The 25,320-nt window shown below is 39.1% G+C and overlaps 1 protein-coding gene across 3 annotated transcripts in view; it reads left to right on the forward strand.

Moving 5' to 3' along the window:
- Positions 1-25,320, forward strand: part of NR5A2 (nuclear receptor subfamily 5 group A member 2) — a 139,068-nt gene that overhangs the window by 84,903 nt on the left and 28,845 nt on the right. The gene's annotated exons all lie outside the window — the stretch shown is intronic.

Here is a 25,320-nt window from a genome sequence, read left to right on the forward strand (position 1 = left end):
CTTATTGGCAGACAGCTGAGGGAGGCAACTTCCCCCGAGTGAAAACACTGCAGAAATCAGATTTACCAACATATGTTTTTTCTTTAGTCTTCAGTTATAAGATAGTTGTGAATTCATAGCTGAAGAAATAAAACAATAAAACAAACTGCAAAGTAAAACAGATGTGTCTACTCTCCAAATTTGGTACTTTCATTTTAAAATTCTTCGTGACAGCACTGCACAACTGTTGCTAATAAAGGGATAGTTTGAAGTAATAGAACCAGAGTTAATTTTTCACATGTAGTCAACATTTAAAATAAAAAGAACGTTTTCATATTTTGGAAAATGTGATAAATATAGCAAAGAGAAATGTTACTGAAAATTTAAAAAGACAACAGAATTTCATAGATGTGGTGTTCAAAGGTTTGCAACGCAGGACTGGATCCTGTGTGGTTTCTGTATTAACCACTATAAATAGGAAAGTTCTACTCAAGTAAGTCTACATCTTTTACCCATGAACAGTGTTTAGAAAATCAAGAGGAAGATCGCACAGGCCTACATGCTGTAATCTCACAAATCATTCTGGTTTATGGCAAGATCTTCGTCTTTTCGACTAGCGCCTTTTGATCAGTAATTAAATGGAAAACGTGGTAATGTATGTGTAAGAAATCTTACAGCATCTTAGGGACAAAATATTTAAAGAGAGTTCTGTCACTTCAATCGTATTTTAAATTAGGTGAATAACTGCATTGCATTTGAAGATGGAGAGATTAACCATGAACCGTGTTTCGTTTTCCTCCCTTTTAGTCTTTCCTTCACATCGTTTTTCAAAATTCTTACGTTCTCTGCCAGTACAATGGAAGTAGGGGGTGGGATGGTGGTCCTGAAGTGCTTGTTACCTCTGAACCTTACAAATTACCATCCTGAACCATTGGGCCCTATATTTACCAGAACCTCAGCCGCACACTCTCTTATTTGATTGTGTTCAAGAGCTAGTAGGAGATCAGTGTGGCCTGAGGGAAGCCTCAGTTATGGCCAGAGTGGTGGGCAAGAGCCCAGTCATGGAATGTCTTAAGGCATTCAACAAATGTGTACTGAACCTGGATGCCACTGAATAACGAGCTCGGTGTCCCTTAAAACTACACCTGTTTGTTGCTTAAGGGGAAAAAAAGGAAAGCATGGCTTTCATGTCAGAGGTACATAGAGTTTTGGCTTAGAGTTTATTTTTGAAGAAGCAAGAAACAGTAACTGGCAATAAAGTGCAGGTAGTTTCCAATTTGCATATGGAAAACATTTTCCTCCAGAGAAACAATAAATAAGCTTTTTTGGGCAGTTTTATTGAGGTATGGGGACAGTTAACCTTTAAGTACCTGGACTAACCCCGAACACCTGTTACTCCTGTACTGGGAATGAAGTCCTAGCAGAGCCACCTTTGAAAGGCACAGCAGCATCCAGAGTCAGTACCTGCTATCTCAAACCCTCATGAGCCTTGCAAGCCCCAGCCCACCCCAGCCCACCCCAGCCCCGTCAAGTCTGAAAACGGCTGTTTTGATCCCAGCCCAGCCTTGAGCCTCTCTGATCCTGGAGGAGAGGACTTTGTGGACTGATCAGTGGTCAGGGGGGCGCTGAAAGAGGATTATAGTAGTATTCTCCTGGGAGATGAAACAGTGTTTCCCACCTAGATTTGGTGAGGGCAAGTAGGATGTGAGCCCAAGTAGGCACAACATTTTAAGCCAGAAGATTGGCTGATGCAAAAGCGTGAAGGCAAGTGAGAGCAAGATGAGTTCAAGAGCTAGTAGGAGATCAGTATGGCTTGAGGGAAGCCTCAGTTATGGCCAGAGTGGTGGGCAAGAGCCCAGTCATGGAAAGTCTTAAGGCATTCAACAAATGTGTACTGAGCATTGCTATGTTTCTGGTGTTAAGATCGGCATTGGGGATGCAGTGGTTAACAAAAATAGGTGCCATGGTCTTCATTCTCTGGGCATTTAGAAAGTATAGCCAAATTCTTTAAAAAAGGAGTTAGGTGGGTAATGTAAGTTGATTTGCTTTTCTGGAAGTGATACGGAAAGTGGACTGGAGAGGAACAAGGATGGAAAGTATATTTGGGGGTGGTTTTAACAGTCCATAGGATGCAAACCATGGGATAATGACAGGAGGAAGAAGTCCCACATGAGTCCCAGGTTTCAGGGTGCTTGAACCAGAATAGAAGACTCTAGAGGAGGGGGTGCCTGGGTGGCTCAGTTGGTTAAGCGTCCGACTTTGGCTCAGGTCATGATCTCATGGCTCATGAGTTTGAACCCCGTGTTGGGCTCTGTGCTGACAGCTCAGAGCCTGGAGCCTGCTTCAGATTCTGTGTCTCCCTTTCTCTCTGCCCCTCCCCTGCTCACCCTCTGCCTCTCTCTCTTCCTCAAAAATAAATAATCATTAAAAAAATTTTTGTAAAAGAAAAATCTAGAGGAGCAATAGTCACTTAGTTGAGCCAAATCAAGTCCCAGTAGCAACCATCCTCCTCCCAAAAGTCATTCTTCACTAAAGCTGATTCCTGATTCTACAAGAAGCTAATGACAGGACTAAACTTAAAAGTATAGTTGGCTAAAAATTCTCCATTCTGCTGCCTGATTATTTTTTTCTCTTCCTCAAGTTATATCCAGGAGCAGATATCAATTGGTTAAGCTGATTGAATAAAAGTAAAAGTAAAAAATGCCCTTTCTCTCAGGATATTTTTGTGTATATAATGTAGTAGACTCTGGGAGCCCAGTCTGCTAGTTAGTTGTAATGTTTTCTTAAAACACTGTTAAATTAAAATATATCTTCCTCCATGAGGTAACATAATTTGAACCCATTGATAATTTGGCAGAAAAGGAGATATTCTAAGTTGGCCATTTCCAACTGATGACTCAAGAGAAGATAAAATAAAATTTTTGATGTTTATATATCGGTTTGTAGTCCCACCTTCTAAAAGGGAATGAAAGTGACCGATGAAAGGGAATTTTCTGTCTTTCACCAACAATGCAGAAGTAAATCTCGTAGAAGATGTGTGTGGAATCATGACCCTCAAATAACGTCATTACTGCATGCATTCCAAAGACATGAATTCCCACAAACTTGATCTCCTGAAAACAAATGCAGAACTGGGAAGCTGACCTGGTTTTTAACTACAGCATCCTGAATGGTGTCATTATATGTCCAAGCCCATCAGGAATATTAGTATGGGTTAAGTGCTCAAAGGAACGAGTCACCAGAATGTGCCAACTAAGAGGTTACTCTCTGGCCTTTGGATTTTCTTAGCCTCAAGACTCAATGGCTAGATGCTGCTGGACTCTTGTTACCTCCCAGGTGGCAAGAGAAAGTACTAGAGACCTATTGCCTCTTATTTTCCCTAATAAATGCCCTTGATTTGTTGTCAATTATTCTCTTCTCTGGCTAGCCAGTATTTCTCAAAGCACTCTTTTATATTCAGCTGAGTTAAAGAGATTGTTATTCTCTTTGAAGGGATTTTCCCAGTCTAAAACGTAGCTAATATCTACCCCAAGTGTAGGCTAAGTGCACTGAAATGGTGGAAGATTCTGCTCTGCCCTGCAGTGTTTCTGTGGAGACATGCTCTAGACTGGGTCTCACTTGAGGTTAGAAATTGTCCTTTAGTTTTTCTCGGTATCCCCGGTTTCAAGCACATTGCCTGGTACACAGTAGAGACTTAACAAAATGTTACTGATGAAATAGATGCATAAATGGATTTCCTTAATTTTAAATTGAAAACAAAGCCTTTACCAAAGTGGGTTGTACCATGTAGTAGGAGGTAGTTTAGTTAAAAGTCATACCTCAGGTGCAGGTTAGTTTTCTGAGACTAGTTTTTTCAGAGAACTCTCTAACTGACACCTCCTCAAAATTAAGTTATTTCTATTACCAGTTTGTATTCTCCCAGCGTATGAGGGGAAATGTTCATTTATTAGCTCCTTGGGAAAGCAAGTTTGCAGAAAATCTAAAAAGAATAGTAATGACTAAAACCAGGTGATAAATGCATGTCTGTTCCAAGCAAATGCAAAATCATAGGCTTTCAGCCCATGTTAACTAACAGTAGTTGAGGAATGTTGTACAACTCCTTGACATTGATGGAATCTTGTCTACAACTGAAATGGATGGACAAAGTTATATTCTTTGTTCATTGTGGTAGCTCTTTGCTTCACACCAAATTTCTAAATTTTGAATGAGGCATTGATTATACCACCCCACATCCCAGGCAAGAGTCATCCGCATGGAGGCATTTGCCCCAGGGAAGATGCATTGTGGTTGCCTTGGGGGAGGCTCAACAGGGAAAGCTACTGCCCATCAGATGCCCTTCACGAAACTGCCGCCTGAGCCTTCTTGGTAAGAAGTGCTGAATGTGCTTAATTCAAGAACAAAGCTGGCTGCAGGGCTGTTTGCCTCATCTCCAGGTTTGGTTCAGGCGTTCTCTAGTGTCAGATCACAAATCCTTTACTTTATTCTTTTTTTTTTAATGTTTATTTTTGAAAGAGAGCACGCGCGCATGGGAGTGAGGAAGGGGCAGAGGATCCCAAGCAGGCTCCGTGCTGACAGCAGAGAGCCCAATGTGGGGCTCAAACTCATGAACCATAAAGATTGTGACCTGAGCTTCATGAAGTTGGACACTTAACTGACTGAGCCACCCAGGCGCCCCAACTCCTTTACTTTAGAAGAGTTAAACGTATTACCTCTAATGTAAATTACCATCCAAGCTGTTGGTGAAATGTCTGAGACTTAAACTAAACAAAGAGTGCTCTACAGTTGTTCTAGTATTTTTAGTGAAGCAAAGACCTCTTATCTATCAGGTTAATAAACTAGAATGTCCATGAACACAGGAAGTATATTTGTTTTGCTCCTAGCATACCACTTGACATAATATAGGTTTTTAATAAATATTTATTGCATTCGTGAATGAAAGAAGGCTTTACCTTCCAACTTCTAAGTTAAAAAAAAACAACCAAGTAATGGGAACTAGAAAAATTAGCAAGAACAATAATAAAAATGCAGGCACAAAATTTTAAGAGAGAGGCTAGAAAATAGATCCTATGGATAAATATTAGAGAATGTGACATACTTTTTTAGTTTAGAAAGTAAAGCTGTAAGTCTTCACATTATGAAAGGGGTTTTTATAAGGAAATTAGAGACTAAACAGAGTCTTCCTTTGTGAATAAAATAATGAATGGAATTAAGTACTGATGATCAGTATTTTGGTTCTGTTTGAAACTGAGACACTGAGAGTGTCTGATACCAAAATGAGCCAGAGAAGGAAGTGGCAGGAGTGCTTTTCTTTGGTAGTGTTAATAATAAAACATCTTCAGGTGGGAAGTCACTCAGTTTCCCTCTTACAGAAGGAAGGGACCTAAGACATCGTCTCCCTTCCATTTTGGAGTTGTAAAAACTAGGTGATTTATTCAACATTATAGGACCAGAGCCAGGTCTAGAACTAACAACCCCAAATGCTAGGCTGTGTTTTCTCTGCAACGGCACAGTATCTTCTTCACAGTCATTTGAACTCATCAACCAATATTTTAAAAATACTACATACATACTAAGGCGCCATCTATATAGACAAAATAGAAAATTCTCTAAGGAATATAGACCAAAAAGAAAACCAAACTCTCATGTGTAAACAGGGGACTGCTTTATGTGAATTTCCCATCTTTATTGAATGAAAATGCTAACTAATAATAAAGCTTTTTACTTCCCTTAGCTTCTAAATATATCACAGATTGTTTTTTGTTTGTTTGTTTCATGATGAGGTGAGCTCTGGGTCTCAGCTTCAGGAAGCTTGTAGAAATCACTTGCCTCATAACTTTGGTACCTCCCTCACCAAAGAATTCCTTCTTATAGTTACTGTTGCCTAGAGGTTTAGCATTTTCTCTGGATTATTTACTGAACTTTAGGAAAGCTAAATGATCATAAGCCTTCATTGTTTGTTTGTCTCTCTTCTTATCTACTTGAGCTCGCTCCTTGTAATGTTAAAAGGAGAAAATGAACAAAAGTAACTTGGTGATCATACTCTTTCCCTTTGGTGGTCGTCAGCATTAAAAACCCTCAGAAAAGAGAGGAGCCAAATGTGTCTTTAAAGTTCAGGAGATGAAGCTCCTTGGTGGGGAGAATTGGTAAATTCTACCTTCAGGTAGAACCTTCCACTCTGCTGAAGGGGCCCGCCATAACTCTGTTTGTGCATTATGATGTTGACATTGTTAATAGTAAATAAAATTGCACTGCGTTTACGAGCTGGAAAGTGTGGATGAGTTCAGTCTTTTAGGTGGGAAAATTTAATTTCAGCAATTAGCTTTCCAGTAGGCTTAGTTTTTGATGTAATAGGTATTTTTTTCTTTATTTGAATTATGTGTAGTACTTCTGCTTTACTATTTAAATAAAGATCTATCCTTTGTTTTCCTTTCCTAAGAATATCATTTCTCCTCCTGATTTTCAATATCAGAACCCAGCCAAGATGCACTGTCAAAGCTCCCCGCAAAGCAGTTGGTCAAGCAACAATGCCAACAGGGAGACAGGTTTCATGTGACCCAAGCTCAAGTCAGCACCTCTGTGCAGAGCTTAAGACTTGATCACAAGCAATCACATAATGGGAACTCTCTCATCACTGTGAAGACTGGTGTATATATATACACTTCATTTGAAAAATGAAGGCTTTATAAATGGGCAAAGAATTGCAGAGCAACTAGTGATCTCACATCTCACTTGATAAGAGACTATAAGGACCTGTATGAATATTAAATGTGGAGTCATTAAGAGACTTGTAGAGGCTTCTGTGTTAACATAGCCCAGAAAGCATGGCGGTTCAGTCAGGGCCCCTGAAGGGAAGACTCCTTGCTGTTTTGCTCAATAAGAAAGACTATTACGAAGTGACCACCAAGGTTGGTCTGTCCTGTCCTGTCCTGTGCTGAGAAAAGACTTCACCATGCATACTCCCCTCATGCCACCTGCTTGGTTGTTGGCTCCCCTTGGGCAGCATTGCCTAATCGTGCAGAGGAGGGTGAAAACTGGTTGATTAAATTGCAGTTCCACCTGTGAACCCAAGTCCGGACAGTAGCATGGCTTTGCAGTGTAAATCGTGACGATACTTTTCAAAATCCCACCTCCTGTGCAGAGGAAATAGTTTTGCAGGGTCACCTGATGATTGGCCAGTTATGGAGTGGTCTTGAGAAAGAAAAGTTGTTGTAGCCTGGGCTGTGTCAGGATTCCTGCACCTGCCTTTCCTGAGCTCCAGACCCCTAGAGGGTGTGTGCATGGGGGCACAGTTGGTGTCCGGAGCTCCCTCAGCACTTCCAGAGTCACCTGCAAATGTCCTGGAGTACACTGTTGGAGAAGGAAATGTAAGGTGTTACAAAAAGAAAGAGGATACCCTTTCTTTTTTTGCCCAGCTCTCCAGAGGCCCCGCAGCTTGTTGGGTCTGAGACTTTCTACCATCATAAGTGTCCCTGTTCGCAGAGAGGTTGGGTATAAGGGTGCGATAAGAAAGCACATTTTTTTTTTTAATTTTCTTAATGTTAATTTGTTTTTGAGAGAGAGAGAGAGACAGAGCATGAATGGGGGAGAGGCAGAGAGAGAGGGAGACATAGAATCCGGGAAGAGAGAAGTAGAGTACTTCCATGCTGCTCTGCCATCTTGGCCCCTAATTGGGAGACACAGAATCTGAAGCAGGCTCCAGGCTCTGAGCTGTCAGCACAGAGCCCGACGCACAGTTTGAACTCACGAACCGTGAGATCATGACCTGAGCCAAAATCGGGCGTTTAAGCGACTGATCCACCCAGGAGCCCCAAGAAAGAACAAAGCAACAGGAACAAAGGGAAACATGAATTTACCTTTCACTTTTTTGCAACATTAAATCCAGTTAACAAAAGAGGTTTCCAAATCCAACAGAGATTTGATCACAATGGTTTAACTCTGTGTTTGCAGTGCCTAAAGCAAAATGGACCATTCACTTTATAAATCAGAGAATGATAGCGCAGGTATAGTTTGCTATAAAGCAAATCTCCAGCTAACCTAGAAAGTGAAATAGGAGTGCCTGGACCCATTCTTTAGTTGACTGCCTCCCTCCAGAAGTGTCAGAAAAACTTCAGAAGGGTGGAAAAACAGTACAAATTTCTATCTGCGCGTGCCAGCGTATGTCTGTAAACATTCAGTTTTGAAACCAGCACAACAGTCGGCATATCGCCAACTTCTGTTTACCTGGTATCTGCGTAAAAGATGGTCTTAACACGGCAGAAAACAGCCTTCCCGTTATGTGGTAATAGTCCTTTCTGAGGCTGGTCACAGTATCTGCTTTGTTACGGCCTTCCTCTAAGTATGACCATACACTCCCCTGTGCAAACGCTTCTGTTTGTACATGTACACAGACGTGCATGTGCCACAGTCCTACATCCGCTCACACACACGCTCGCACTTACTGGCCTGTCTAGCGATGCAGTGTGCATCTCACATCGTCACCCAAGTGCATTGGTTAAATTGTGCCTCCTGAAGTCAAATAAGCAGAGGAGAGATCCCAGGGTTCTTCTTGTAATTAGCATTCAGTCTCTGTTTTTACCTTTTCATATATGATATTCTAATTTAGAAAAACACTCACTAGACACTTGTCAAATAACTATGCATATCTTCATACTAATGCCTCACTGATATATATGCAGCTGAGGGTAATGCTGGCAAATAAGCATTTCCCAAAATTTATGTAATCATTTGAAATTCAGAAAAGATTGATTAGCATTCAAGGGATGCCACCGTTCAATATTTACACCATAGAGATTTGGCAGAAGCAAATGATGGCACATAAAGTTGATGCTTGTCTTAATTAAATGCAGTATAATAGGTGTTGTGTGGATTTTTTTTTCTTTCAGTGAGCAAAGCAGTTTAGCAATGACCAGATATAATTCATTTTGGAGTTCTAAGTTTGAACTTAATCAATACGTATTTACAGCCATGGAAGAAGTGATTATCATTTGTTATCTACTGGCACGAGAATATAATTGCCTAAATAGCATTTGTTTAGGCATATTTCTGAGTAGCTTATGCTTAAAAAATATTTATTATTTTTTAGTTGTTAATACTAATATTGTCATTTTGCTAACTACTGCTGTTTAGTGAGATGATTTTTCAGAGCTGTATTGGCCTGGCAAACTGGGACTCACCAGCAAGGAAAAAGATGTCAACCCTGACTGCTCTGGTCGGTATTTCTCTCCGCTTCAGCAGTACCCCCCGCACTGTTAAAATCTCAGAATGCAGTGGCTGTGCTAGTCCAGACTCCAAAGAGGCTACATGGTTAACGTGGTCCGTGTAGATCTGACATTCTAGTGAACTCCTGGGATGTGTTTTCTAGAATGGAGTCACTCAGTGACTCACTTCTGAGGAATTCATTAAACTTCCTTTTTGTTCTTTTTTTTTTTTTAAATATTTATTTATTTTTGAGAGATAGAGAGACAGAGCACGAGCAGGGGAGGGGCAGTGACAGAGAGGGACACACACAATCTGAAGCAGGCTCCAGGCTCCGAGCTGTCAGCACAGAGCCTGACACGGGGCTAGAACGCACAAACTGATACCATGATCTGAGCCAAAGTTGGACGCCCAACTGACTGAGCCACCCAGGTGCCCCAAACCTTCTTTCTAGTTTACTGCTAAGATCCAGTGAGTCCAATCTTGAGTTCTGGCCATGTTTGGTTAAGAGGGTTAAATTCCAAATAGAACAATTCATGACAGGAACCAAGAACAAATGTGAAGTTTAAAGGTCTTTCATCAGTGAGAAAGAGTGAATCCCACAATATATGTTGAGTGTCTACTATGTGCAAAGCCAGTGTCCTAGGCAGCATATGAACTGGCAACATACAGTCTTTCCAAAGAGAGAAAGTCCTCAATATGATGCAGAGCTGCACTTAGGACCCAGGGGACACTAATGAAAAAGGTGGAATGCATCGAGTGGAAAGTCTAATGCACAACACATCATCCCAACACTGCATGATGCATTGGCCACAGCTTCTCTTCCATTCTTTTTCCTCTTCCCACTGAACCAATGCATGCTCCACACACACGTTAGTCTCGTCTAGCCTATTTTGTCAAAGAAAATACCTTTCTCAGGGCGCCTGGCTGGCTCAGTCAGTAGAGCGTGCGACTTGATCTCTGGGATGTAAGTTTGAGTTCCATGTTGGAGTAGAGATTACTTAAACATAAAGGAAAAAAAAAAAAAACCCTTAAAAAAAAAAAGCCTTTCTCAATCCTCATGTTACACAAATCTGACAGTGATCAGAGGCATGAAAAGAGTTGGGACACCGTGCATGTGGTCACCAAGAGCTCCAGCAGGGAACACCATGCCTAACCCCCCACATCCTCTGCTACCCAGGTTTCTGACAGAAACTTTGGCCTCAGTCCTGAAAGGAAACCAAATCCTAGAATTTTACCATAGAAATGAACCTGCAACGTGTCCACCTCTCCCTTCTGGATAAGAAGATTGAGACTCAAGGAGTTAAGTGACTTGTGCATAATCGTGCAGAGTCAGGGCTCGCACTGAAATTTTTGGATACTACGCACAGGAAAAGAACACAGCCACGGATTTCAGTAATTCTTGAAATACCACTTTTACATTAGTTTCAAAATCAGGTATCTTTTTTTTCTTTTTTTTTTTTTTTTTTTTTTTTTTGCGGCGGGGGCGGGGGGAAGCATCCTTTTCAACTGAATCTAAAAATGTCATCATTGTGATGCATAAAAATAATTTCCTAGAAGAGTAAAGCATGCGCATTACCTTTTATTGCGTCAGGGCTGTGTTACGCATGCTGTGTCTGGGTGCTCTGAACTTTGGAGGAAGACAGCTGGCCCACAGTAGCTCATACTTTGATTCTCCCAGCTTCGCTGGGGGGACACGGAGCTCTGTGCCATGCATAAAGGTCAGTGTGACCTGAGTGACAATGCTGACCTCAACTTGGACAGTTCTGCCTAATCCCTATGGAGCATGGCCACATTCTAGCTGTGTATCATTTTGTCTGCCTTGGTAATAAATAGTCATTGATAGCACACCTGAAATACTCCTTTCTGTCTACTGTTTGGCCTAAGAGAAAATAACTGTTATGTCAGTATTACTGTCTACGTAGGACTTCTTTTTCTAAAGTACCGAGTTTTTCTTTTATTTTCACAAATTGTAGTCAAATATATACAACACGAAATATGCCATTTTAGCTATTTTTAAGTGTACCATTCAGTGGCATGAAGTACATTCGTATTGTTTTGGAAGATCTTTGATCGTCCAGCATTAAAACTCTGCACCCATTAAATAATGACTTCCTGTCTCCCCATCCCCCCCACGACCACCATTCTGACTTACATGCAGAACTTTATTTAGGAAGTATTTTTGCCTGTAATATTAAAAGTTACAGTAATTTTACGGAACATGACTAGATGCACAACGTGGCTAACGTGCCTAAGGAGTGGCAAGGAGTCTGAGCCCATGCTGCAAGCCAGGTTTCTTGATTCCAGACTTGTCACTCTGTACCACACAGGAAAGGAAGTCTTAGGTTGTGGGTCTGGAAGAGTAATGCATGAAATAGCAACAGAGAAAAACGGGAGGCGTTCAAAACTAGCTCTCTACTACGGAGGTGGTGTGGCCTAGTGGTAAAGACTGCAGACTTGAGGTCAGTTTTTTCTTTTCTATTTGTATCCTTAGCCAACTTACATCACCTCAATTTCCCCATTGGTAATATTGAAATAATTATTGTCTACCTAAAGATTGTTGGGAGAAGTTAAATGCAGTAGTTATTGTGGAGAACTTAGCACGTCTGACACACGGTATCAATAAATTATTATCATTTAAAGCATCTGTGTTTACATCAGCAAAAGTCATCTAAGTGAAGGTTCCTTATTGGGAAATACCTCTTCTCAGATATGATCTTTTTGGATCTACAGATTATATGAAAAAGGCCTTCCTCATGTCAGCAATAACTGCTATGTGAATTCAGTACCAAGCCACAGTTTAAAATCTTTGATCTACTAATAAAAGGAGCCATTATGACCTTTGGTATCTTGAGAGATGTCAGAGGAAGCAAACTCAAGTCACTCCCTTTATTTTATCTACTGCAAATCCCAAGATCAAACCAAAGTCAAATAGTAAACAATTAGTCCTCTGTCTAGGCCGGTGAGGCCTTACATAATGATGATCTGACAAAGTGGAGTGACCAGGTGGACACCTGCTCCCTGGAGAATGCTTATGCCAGGAAATTCTTAAACGTTTTTCGTCTGATTTTCTAGAATTGGAAGTGTTTATAGTTAACTTTACCTAAAAAGTTTGAAATTCTTCTCTCAGACTTATACATAGTCTCTAAATCTGATGGGTAAACAAAAATTGACTTCAACCATACAAAACAGAAGATTTCACTTAGAGGAGCCCTACTACCTCTTTTGGAACTAAAGTCCTGGGTAATTTAATCCTTCCAAGGACATTGTTGGAATTTGAGAAATGAAAACTTTTTAGAGCAATAAACTTTGTTCTTTACTTAAGACACGTTTGGCAAAATAATATGATGCCTTATTAATAAAAACTAGTAATAGTAATTGTATAATAAAATGAATATTAGCAGATTCTCCCCTCATATTACTAGCTTCAAATTCAAGGGACTAAGGGGGTGGAAGAATGAGTGAGGATTGAAACATGAATTTGTGCATGGTTTAAAACGTTTTCACAGTTCAAAGATGTGGAACTTTGAAATCCAGTCTTCTGGGTTCTACCACCTAGAAGCAGAATAACAGGCATGTTGGCAGAATCCCTAGTTAATAACAACGTGCAAGTCTACTAGGATCTTTGCTTCCTTGGCTCTAAAACGTGGACACCAGTGACTACCTTGCAGGTTCTTGTGTCAGATGAGTGCATCATGTCTTGGTTCAAGATAACCTTCTCTGAGAAGTCTGCACAGACAGACTCACACTTCTTCCTCTGAATTCCTGTCGCTTATTACACAGATCTCCATTCACTCTATTTTGTAATTGTTTTGGATGCCCCACAACCAGAGTGCCAGGTCTGTTTTCATTCTATATTCCTAGCACTTAGCATCATGCCTGGAATATAGTTTGTATTAAAAGCAATACTTAAAAATAAACAAACAAATGTGATACTTGCTTAATTAGTGTGTCCAATTATAATAGCTACCTCTTTGGTTTTCTTAGTATAATAGCTGCCTCTTTTGTTTTCTATGAGCAGAGCACCTTACACATGTTGTTTCTAATCCTCACAGCAAATCTTCGACAAGAAGTGAGCTGTTCCTGTTTTACTACTCTTCTTTGAGAACAGAAGTCAAACAACTACACAAAATCACCCATCTAGAAACTAATAGAACAGAGACCTAAACACACCTCAGATTCCAAAGTCCAGATTTTTTCCACTACTCACTGCTGCTTTTTTTGGTGAAATGATTGCATCTGTACACCATAAAGCACTATACAAATGCTTGTCATTTATTATCAAGATAACCCCTTCTAAGTAGACCCATTATGAATTTGGAGGAAATCTGATCCTTCTGGATATTTCTTGAAAGTCCCTTCTTAATGGTTAGCAATGCCTTCTCACCAACATCCCTCTCAAGATTGCCAAGAGTGGTTTCATCCAGGGCTGGTTCCTATTTACCAGTTTTAGGAATGGGATTGCAAGTTTTATCACTGCAAAGTCAGAAGCACTGTTGAAATTATAGGGTATTTATCTTTCATGCTGACTCTATGCAGATTTTCTTTTTAATGTGAAGAAGCATCTGGTGCCCAAATTCCTATCTTCTTACAAATCTTTATTGTGAACAGAAGCTGATAATTTATCAGAGATTCTTAGCCTGGATTATTAACAGATTCTCCCTTTTGTTTAATATGGCTAGCTTCAAACTCGGAGGACTAGACTAAGTAGAGTAAAAAAACAGGAAATGGACATTTAAAAATGAATTTGCGCATGTTTTTAAGTGTTTTAAGAATACCAAAGTAAAAGTTTCAGCATGTAGTCTTTAGTATGTTCTTGATAGTCATGGTCAGGATAGGGTTTTTGTAATGAGCAACGTCTTTTAAAATCATAAAAAAGTTTTTGTTAGTCCTAGCTACAAGAAATTGTAGGCCAAATTGGATAACCACATGTGCTGGCATTTGTCCATGTCAAAAAGGATCGGGGTCCCTGAATACTGTAACAGTATCATTTCTAATTATAACTTCCAGGAACTTCCTCTTTGAAAGAGGTAGTTGCAGAAACTTATCTTAGAAAAGAATAAGGCTTTTTAGTATTAGAAGACACCTTTGGGGTGCCTGGGTGGCGCAGTCGGTTAAGCGTCCGACTTCAGCCAGGTCACGATCTCGCGGTCCGTGAGTTCGAGCCCCGCATCAGGCTCTGGGCTGATGGCTCAGAGCCTGGAGCCTGTTTCACATTCTGTGTCTCCCTCTCTCTCTGCCCCTCCCCCGTTCATGCTCTGTCTCTCTCTGTCCCAAAAATAAATAAACGTTGAAAAAAAAAAAAAAGAAGACACCTTAATTTACCTTTTCTTTGCTCCATATTATGTTTTCCAGATTTCTATTTTGATTCATGTAGCTCTGGAATCCTTAAGGAATCCAGAGCCCAGATCATTTTTACTGATCTGTAGTATTTCATTATATAACGAACCCCACAATTATTGCTCCATTCTCCACTTGATGGATATTTGTTATAAGCAATGCTGAGGGAACGTTTTTTTCTACATGTCTTCTTATACATATATTTCTGAATAATACTTTTCAATTCTAGAAGTAGCCGAATTGTTCTTCCAAGTGGCTGTGCCAAATTATATTCCTATCCACAGTAACTGAGGGTTCCCAATATCATCATCAATACTATAGTTAAATTTCTGTCATTATTCTGATTTAATTTGCATTCTGATTATCAATGAGATTAAGAATTTTTTGTTTCTCTAAAGTACCTATTCATGTCCTTTGCCCATTGGGATGTATGTCTTTCCTTCTTGATTTGAAGCGTTCTCTTCAATAGATAGGTAAACAGATAGGTAGGTAGATAGAAAAGATAGAAAAAAAGAAAAGATAATTGGGTTTTTGTTTCACTTACGTATCTTTTCTATCACAGAGGTAGCCACATTCATTAATATTTTACCATTTGTTTTTGCTTTTTGTAGCCTTTTTAAATTGAGATATAATTGACATATTGGATTAGTTTCAAGTGTGCAGCATAAGGATCTGATATGTATATATTGCAAAATGATCACAATAAAAGTCCAGTTAATATCCATCATCATACATAGTTACAATCTTTTTCTCATAATGAGAACTTTTAAGATCTACTCTCTTAAACAACTTTCAAATATTCAATACATTATTAATAACTATAGGTATCATGCTGTACATTGTATTTATTTGTAGCTTCTTTAAGGAATCCTTCCTTATCTATTCTATATATCATAAAAGGAATCCTTTCTTATTTGTTCTATATATCATAAAATATATCTTCCTTTAGCTTTTTCCCAAACATATGAAAACCTTGCTTTTCAAATTTAGGTCTTTAATGTGCCCAGAATTAACTTTGTGTAAAATATGAGGTAGAGATCTAGTTTTTATTTTATTTTGTCTTACTATCCTCCCTAGTAGTCAGTTGTCCCAACACAGTTTATTGGATAGCTTGTCTTTCCCACTATTTTTAAGGTCACATTTTTTTATATACTCAAGATCTATGTATGTGTGGGTCTCTTCTTGGACTGTTTTCTTCCATTGGTCTATTTGATTATCACTGTGCTAATTCCACATGTTTTAAGTATTCTTGATATACTTGATATCTGGTTGAGTAGTTGCTCTACTTTATATTTCCAAATAGTCTTAATTATTCTTATGGTCTTGCTTTCCCATATGAACTTTATGATTGGCTTGCTGTAATTCCAGAGATGACACAAATGGGAATTTGAATAGAATTGCATCATATTTAGAGATTAGTTTGGGGAGCACTATTATCTTCATAGAACTGAGTTTTTCCCATCCATGAACATAGTTTATCTTTCCTTTAGTCATGTGTGCTTTGGTACAGCTTCTTCAATAATGCCGTGTAATTTTCTCCCCAGAAGTATCATTTTTTATTGATTTATTCAGAGCTGCTCTTAGAATTTATTGTGAATGCAAATTTTTTTTTCTATTACATTTTTCTCATTGGTTAATATACATGTAACTGATTCATATATAAAATTTGTGTTTAACAAACTTGCTGAATTCTCTCATATGAAATGGGTTTTCTGTGGTTTATCTTGGGCCTTCCATATAGACCATCATAGTCTGGAAATACAGATTTATCTTTTGCCTTTCTGATTTCCTTTGCCTTTCTGATTTCCTTTCCCTGTCTTATTTTACTGACTGGGCAGTATTGACTTGAAGCAGTGATAACAAGCACTCTTGCCTTATTCCAGTCTTTAATGGGAATTCTTCTAATATCTCACAACTTACTATGGAAAGTTTTGTCCATTTTACTAGTCTTCTTTTTAAGTAAAAAGGTTTTGGTCTTGGTGATCCTTTATTTCAACTCCAATTTCAATAAATGCTGCTCTCATCTTTATTACTTTGCTCTTCTCATTCTACCTTCTTGAGTTAAAAATTCTGTTAGTATATTTTCATGAAAGCATTTAGTGTTTGAAAGTTCCCACTTTGCCCATCCATAATTGTATCTGCAGAAGTTTTGATGTGGGAAATGCTACTGCAGAGTTATGCATATCACTCTACAAAACTCTAGGGGGCACCACTAACATCATAGTCTTATGCCAGTGCATCCTTTACAGTTGTGTGGTACACAACCTGAGCAGCCTTATCTGGTGACCCTTTTTCCAGTTCTAAATATTTTGTGATCTCTATTGTGATCTTTTTTTTAATGTTTATTTGTTTTTGAGAGAGAATGTGCATGCACGAGCCAGGGAGAAGCAGAGAGAGGAGACAGGGTCCAAAGTGGCCTCTGCACTGAGATCAGAGAGCCTGACATGGGGCTCAAACTCACAAACCATGAGATCATGACCTGACCCAAATTCTGATGCTTAACTGCCTGAGCCTCCCAGGCACCCCTATGATCTGTTTTTTTTTTTTTTTTAACCCATGATTCACTTAATATTTTAAAATTTCCAAACAAATGGATAGTTTGATTATCTTCATTTTTGGATTCTATGTTGATTGCATTATAAGGCTGTGCATATTATTGATTCCTTGAAATAATTGTGTTAGAACTTCTTTTGTGATGTTATCCTTAATTAGTTTTCATAAATGTGGCATATGTACTAAAAAATACAATCTCTGTTAGATGCCAAGTTTTATTTATTTATGTTATTCTTGACAATGTTCTATCTTGGTGGATTATTTCTAATATTACTACAGTGTCTTTTTTTCCTTTTAATTCTTTTATCTTAAAATCTGCTCTGTCCGATAGTAATAAAGTTTTAACAGCTTTTTAAAATTAATATTGGCAATATTTTTTCTGATCTCTTTATTTTCAGCTGTTCACTTGATTCAATAGGATTTCTATGATTTAGGTGGGTTTCTTATAAGCAGCTTGTGACTAGACTGTGTGTGTGTGTGTGTGTGTGTGTGTGTGTGTTTTAATCCAGTCTATAATCTCTTTTTAGCTTCTAATTTGGCATCATTATAGATTTAGAGGAAGTTGCAAAGGAAGAAAAATTGTACAGGGAGGTCCCACATTCCTTTCATCCAGTTTCCCCCACAGTAACGTCTTATATAACTATAATCAATATAAGCCAGGAAATGATATGGGTGTAGTCCATTGAGATTATTCAGTTATACAGTTTGCTTAGATCACCAGTTTTTTATATACACTCGTTTGTGTGTAGTTCTTGCAATTTTATCACATGTATAAATTTGTTATAGCTACCAGTGGAATTATGATACAGAATTTTCCATCACCACCAGACTCTTTGGCACTATCCCTTTATAGCCATATCTGCCTTTTTCTCCTTTCTTAAACCCTGGCAATAACTAATCTGTTCTCTGTGTTGGGAATTTTGATATTTCAAGATAATTATATAGTTTGTAACCTTTTGTAACTGGCCTTTTTCACTCAACAATATTCCCTTGAGATCCATCCATGAGTGTATCAATTGTTTGCTACTTCTATGGTTGTGTTGTATTCTATGGTACAGATGTCCTACAGTTTGTCTAACTTTTTGCCTGTTGAAGGACATTTGGGTTGTTTCTAGTTTTGGACTGTTACAGATAAAAGTTCTATGAAGATCATGAACAAGTTTTGTAGGAGCAAAAGTTTTTCATTTCTCTGGAGTAAATGCCCAAGAATGCATTTGTTTGGTGGTTTGACAATCGCATGTTAATAATCTGTTTTTTTAAGAGGTGAGTTTGGTCTGTTTATTGCTAAACCATCCTTTGTTTGTATGAAAACAATTAAAATTTTGCCTCATCGTGAATGATAGTTTAGTTGGATATAAAATTTCATGTTGATGATATCTTCTCTGAACACTTGAAAAATCTATTGGATGTCTACTGCCATTTCTTCCTCATGACTTTTAGGGCTTCTCTTATTGCTAATATACTTTCACTACAAACTAAGTAAAAATTTATTCCAGAAGTGCACATCTTATTGGAAGATACTGGAAAATTCTGTTATTCTCTTTTCATATATTCTATGGAATCCCCTCTGCTAACTCCTGTTAGACATGTTGGAGCCTCTCAATCTATCTTCTGTGTTACACTTTTTTATACCTTCCTCCTCCCCAACCCCTTGCCCCCATATTACTGTGCTGTTTTTTGTGTTAATATCATCTTCTAGGGGTGCTTGGTTGTCTCAGTAGGTATAGCATATGACTTACATTGGGTGTGGAGCCTACCTTAAAAAAATTCAAATTCTCTCTCCAACTATATGTAGCCTAGCATGTATCCCATCAATCAATTTTTTTATATAAATAATTATTGTTTTGTTTTAAACATATGTACTGTTTTTAATTTTTGCCTATGTCATTACGTAATTTTTTTTTCTTTTTAAAAAAAATTATTTATATTTGGGAAAGCACAAGTTGGAAAGGGACAGAGAAAGGAGGACAGAGGATCTGAAGCAAACTCTGTGCTGACAGGCTGACAGCTGCAAACCGGGTGTGGAGCTCAAACTCATGAACCATGAGATCATGACCTGAGCCAAAGTCGGACACTCAACTGATGGAGCCACCCACATGACCCTATTTTTCTTTTTTTTTTTTAATTTTTTTAACGTTTTTTTATTTATTTTTGAGACAGAGAGAGACAGAGCATGAATGGGGGAGGGTCAGAGAGAGGGAGATACAGAATGTGAAACAGGCTCCAGGCTCTGAGCTGTCAGCACAGAGCCTGACACGAGGCTCAAACTCACGGACCGCGAGATCATGACCTGAGCCGAAGTCAGCCACTTAACTGAGCCACCCAAGTACCCCTCTTTTTTTTTTTTTTAATTTTTTTTTCAACGTTTTTATTTATTTTTGGGACAGAGAGAGACAGAGCATGAACGGGGGAGGGGCAGAGAGAGAGGGAGACTCAGAATCGGAAACAGGCTCCAGGCTCCGAGCCATCAGCCCAGAGCCTGACGCGGGGCTCGAACTCACGGACCGCGAGATCGTGACCTGGCTGAAGTCGGACGCTTAACCGACTGCGCCACCCAGGTGCCCCAGTACCCCTCTTTTTTAATAAACCTGGGGCACCTAGGTGTCTCCATTGACTGAGCGTCCATCTCTTGGTTTCAGCTCAGGTCATGATCTCACAGTTCATGAGATCAAGTCCCGTATCTAGCTCCACGTGGCAGACTGGAACCTGCTTGGGATTCTCTCTCCCTCATCTCTCTCTCTCTCTCTCTCTCTCTCTCTGCTTTTCTGCTGCTTGTGCTGTCTCTCTCTCAAATAAATAAATAAGTTTAAAAACTTTTAAAAAATCAATAGTGTCCTTTTATTTATCTCTTCAGCATTATTTTTTTTAAGATTTTATTTTTCAGTAATCTCTATACCAACCTGGGGCTCAAACTTAAAACGCAAAGATCAAAAGTCTCATGCTCTACTGACTCAGTCTGCCAGGCACACCTCTGTTTATTTCTTGAACATCCTGAGCATACTAATTTTGAAGTTTGCTTCTGAATCTTCCATAGAAACAATTTCTTGTGGCATAAATTGATGTTTTAATTGTTTTGTTGGCTTCTTCCTTAGCAATATATATCTTGATGGTTTTTTCACATTATGACTTGCAGACTTGTTTTGAGTGAGATTTTTGGTGCCACGTATTGTTTCTATGTCTTTCTCTTAGGTTTCTTTTGCTCTCCTCTTGAGTCATAATTTCTGTATTTGCTTCTATCTAACACTACAACGTCCCAAGTTCAAAAAGCCAGCCTTATAATGGCATTTAGGGCTTTGCACTGCAGTGATACTGGACCTAGATCAGATCCAGTCAAAGACCGTTCTAATCCAGGAACCCCTTCCCTAGTTCCACAGCCTGCCAAAATATGTAGCTCAGGCAGTATATTAGGAATAGTTTCTCTCTCTCTTTTTGCAGCCAGCTTTTATAAAAGGAACAGAGCAGTAGAATGCCTGCCTGAGCCCTGCCCCATGCCCAGACTTCAAGTAAGTCCTGCCTCTGGTTGCCTGATGCACAGTCCTTTATTTCCCATCAGCCTCCAGAAGCTGGACTCTAGCTACTGTTCACCGTTTCAGCACTTGCCACAGCTCTGCATTTCTCTTCTGCTTCTGACAGAGTTGTTGATACTGTTTGGGGACCTAACTATTGTCATTTTCTCTCTTTGTATTTTTCTGTCATTGATATGTTTGAAACAGAAAGGGTATGTCCAAATGTGAATTCACTGAGACATCTTGATCAAAGTCCAGCAGATCTCTCTTTCCAAAGATCCTGGAAGCCCTTAGTCCTACTACTGCTACCACAACTATGTGCCCATGCACATCTGCACATGCTCACACGCACACCCAGAACAGGCAAGATCTCATGTTGAAGCCCTATACGGTGAGACTCTAGCCTGCCTTTCCAGTCATGTCCCACTGTCATCTACCCCTCCTCAGCATGCTGTTTTTTCCCCAGCAAACTGAACACTTTGATGTTCCTAGAACCTGTGTTGCACCTTACTATCTTACTCAACCCCCTTTCTGGAAATGCCGTTCAGAGCTTTCCCCAATCTTTCAAGCTCCACAAACCCTTCCCTTTCTCTCTGAGAGACTTTCCCAACCCCCCTATTTGGGAAATAGTTTTTCTCCCCTCTTAACCCTTTGTGGTTTTCAGTCTCTACTAAGCATTTGTCATCATCTAACATACTATTATAAAACATCTTACCCAGCCTCAAAGACTTAGAGTAGTGTTATGTTGAAGATGTTAATAAAATTAATATTTCTTAAGAAACTACTATGTGCCAGATGTTGCCCGAGACACTTTAGGTACATTGCTGTCTCATGTAATTCTGTCACTAAATCTGCTATGAGGTAAAATGTGCTCATTTTACAGACGAGGAAACCCAGCTAGAGGAGGCTTCGTAGGGTCAGCTGGTGTGCAGTGGAGAAAGGGACTGTGCAGCCTGGCTCACTTCATTGCCCATGCTCTAGCCACTACCGCACTTTGCTCCACATGGGTCCCATACCTACGACCTGTGGAAATGCTGTTTGTGCTACTACGGCGTGAGCCCTTTAGGCCCCTGTTCAAGGACCACCTGTGTCAGCATCACCTGGGTCCTTCTGAAAAGAACAGATTCGAGGGAACCTCTTTTAGACCTACTAAGAAGGAATATCTAAGGATAAGACCCAAGAATCTGTATTTTAACCATCTCCTTAGGTGATTCTCAAGCATGTTAGGTTTCAGCAGTAATTTCTAAAGTTAGATTGCTCGTTAAAATCATCAGGGAGGGGAGGTTAATAATGCCCAGAATTTCCTGAATAATGAATGTCACTATATTAATGAATTCTCAGGTGAGTCTCAAACAGATATCCCACCAACCTTGTGTCTAAAAAATTCTAACCTAGGTAGATGTCTTAAACTGGTGGCTGATTCATAAAATTTGGACCTCTTTTTTTTTTTTTTTTTAGAAGATGATCTAACTTTTAAAATTAAGAGAACCAGTATAAAATGTGGATTTCAGTTTCCTTCTGAAAACTCAGAAGGTCTTACCACACTAGGTCCTCCCATTACAGACTCTGAGTGACTTGATGCCCCAAATAACTAAAGTGACTGCAGTGGGGCACCCGGATGCTTTGTTGGTTAAGCGTCTAACTATTGGTTTCAGCTCAGATCATGATCTCAGGGTCATGGGATCAAGCTTTTCGTGAGGCCTGCACTGAGCATGCAGCCTGTTTAATATTCTCTCTTTCTCTCCCTCTGCCCCTCTTCCCAACTCACTCTCTCTCGCTCTCTCTAAAAAAAAAAAGCTTTAGAAATGACTGCTAGAAAGACCTGAACATAAAGGAAAAATTCATATACAAGAGAAATGCAGTTTACCATACAGACATGGATGTCTCCCCTGCTTTCAGAAATTTGAACTTTCAAAACACACAAATTTATTGGATGAATATACTGCATAAATGATTATAAGTTTTACTAAAGATCATTATCAAATATAATTTTATTTCTCAAAAATTTATTGAATATACTATATGTAACCACACACATATATAAGCTCTCGCTTTTGTTTTTAAGTTTATTTATTTTGAGGAAGAACACACAGGTCAGGGGAGCAGAGAGGGAGAGAGACAGAGACACAGAGAGAGAGAGAGAGAGAGAGAGAGAGAGAGAATGAGAATCCCAAGCAGGCTCTGAACTGTCAGCATAGAGCCCAATGCAGGGCCTGAACTCATGAACTGAGATCATGACCTAAACCAAAATTAAGAGTTGGACACTTAACCGACTGAGCCACCCAGGTGCCCCTACTTCAATAAAGGTGCCCCTTACGTCAATAAACAGCACAATAAAAATGTAAGTGAAATAAAATTATAAGTGAGATTCATAATACTTATAATGATTTATATTTAAGTTAGGTTTATAATATTTAGATAACTAAGTATTAATAAGGTTGCTGGATATTAACAATAAGTTTCTTGCATTCTCAATTTACTTGCAGAAACACATCTGTGAGGTTTGCACTGGTATATAGAGAATTCTTCAAAGTCAATATGAGCTATCTGCAGTACTCCAAGTATACATAAGAAAAAAGAATAGTTGGGCTTTCTTAATCCCTCCCAAATGAATACTGTTGCTCTGGATTGCTTACCTGAGACTACCGTAGTAGTATTCTGTGGGGACAGGCATAGGACCATGCTGTATGTTTGTTGGCTTATTTGTTTGTTTTAACATGATACAGCTATGATTTTAACAGTCTGTAAATAGCCATTAGTAGGTACCCTTGAAACCACCTGGCATTCTTTATCTCTGTCCTAGTGAGTACGAGAGCTTTTTAAAGGCAACTTATGATATATTTAAGATGACATTTTTGAGTCATAAGAAGATTTTTATGGCTTTTTAGATATAAAAAAAAAATTAAATTGGGAATAGTTATTAAATTGCTCCCATATGCAAATTGCTGGTAGATCTCTGAGACTCATGGTTCCTAAATTGGGACTGGAATTCAAAATTAATGATCAAACTACCCAGACTATTGTTAACACTTTCAAAAATTCATTTAAAAATTGCACGTGTGTCTCCAATAAGATTGTAAATGCTAAATAACACAAAATGTCTTTAGTTTTTACTTACCAGTAGCAAGTCAATACCCCCACCAGTAGTCATTTTGTGCTGAATAGATGTCTGATTGGCAGTTGTGTATGTTTTGATTAAATGTTAAAAAAAATGGAAGTAATTTTTGGTTAATGGAAGTAATTGGTTAATTACTACGTATTAATCACATTAGTAAAAAAAAATACCTTTCAAAAATGGGGAGAGAAGACAGTACTATAGAGTTGAAAAAAAAAACAGAGAAGCACTGATATATATATAAGGGAAAAGTTCTGAATCAAAAATGAAGAAAATATAGTAGCTGTAAATTTGAGAGAAAAAAAACCCACCATTTAAAAAAAATAAAAACTTCTGATAATAGGGGCACCTGGGTGGCTCAGTTGGTTAAGCATCCGACTCTGGCTCAGGTCATGATTTCACAGTTTGCAAGTTTGAACCCCACATCGGGCTCTGTGCTGACAGCTCAGAGCCTGGAGCCTCCTTCAGATTCTGTGTCTCCCTCTCTCTCTGCCCCTCTCCCGCTTGTGCTTTGTCTCTCTGTCATTGAAAAAAAATTTTTTTAAACCTCTGATAATTAATAAATTATTAAAATTATTGTTTCTGCATAAGTGATTTTTCTCTTTTTTAATACATTTTGTTACCTCAATAAATAATCTACAGGAGTGAAATAAAAATTGATCTTCAGGCACAAGAAAATGTGAAAGGGATCCTTTGTGGATCTTCTATACTAAAAAGGATGGAGATGATTCTTCTTCATCTATTTGTCTTTAGCTTCTGGTCCAATTCTTGGTATACAATATGCTTATCGACAGAGTCTGGTTTATTTGCACTTCTTGGTGCTGAACATCTGCACTCTCATATTCGAGAAAGCAACCATGGCAGACGAGAGTGGGTTGCAATAACCGTTATGTCGCCAACGGTGATTCCCACTCTGGGCTGGCCGTGAGGACTCTGATTGTGGCTAGGCTCACCCTTCCTGGCTCTAGGAATTATATGACTGGTGCTGAGGCTAAGAACCCTCTCGTTTCTGATTGTGACCTATCAAGCCAGTCTGTGAGTCACCGAGTCACTGGTATTCCCCAGCAACTCTCAGCTACATTTTCACGTCCAAGCATGCCCTCCCTCAACACACTGGAGAGTGCCATAGAGGGGATGAGATTAGGGAGGACGGACCTTTCCATGACAGAGAGGCCCATGCTCAAAGGACCCTGGCAGCTGTCAGAGGTGGCACCTGAGCCCATTTGTAGAAAGGTAGTGGTTGCAAATTCAGAAAACCACAGGTGCTGGCAGTGTGTGTGCACCACAATGTCAGAAGTGCACATACCATGGGCCTCTCGTGGTAGGAAGCCCATTCAGCATTGCTTTTACATCCCAACTGTATTTAGCATATACTAACCATACAATATATATGACTTAACCTGCTATACAGCTTAACCTGCTTCTACCTGTGGACTTCTATTGATCATTAAGGGCCTATATCTAAAAGTTGCCTCTTTGAAGATGCCTGCTCTACTTCTCTATGCTATTTTCATACTTTCTTCCATGTGGTAATTGCCATATTGTGTTTGTCTATACTAAAGTTTGTACCATTTGTTTAAAATCCATAACCCCAAGCTTGGCTCACAGTATGGATGGGTGGATGGATGGATG

The sequence above is a fragment of the Herpailurus yagouaroundi genome, unplaced genomic scaffold (assembly GCF_014898765.1).
Source record: "Herpailurus yagouaroundi ecotype Mexico unplaced genomic scaffold, PumYag 308, whole genome shotgun sequence".
NCBI lineage: Eukaryota > Metazoa > Chordata > Mammalia > Carnivora > Felidae > Herpailurus > Herpailurus yagouaroundi.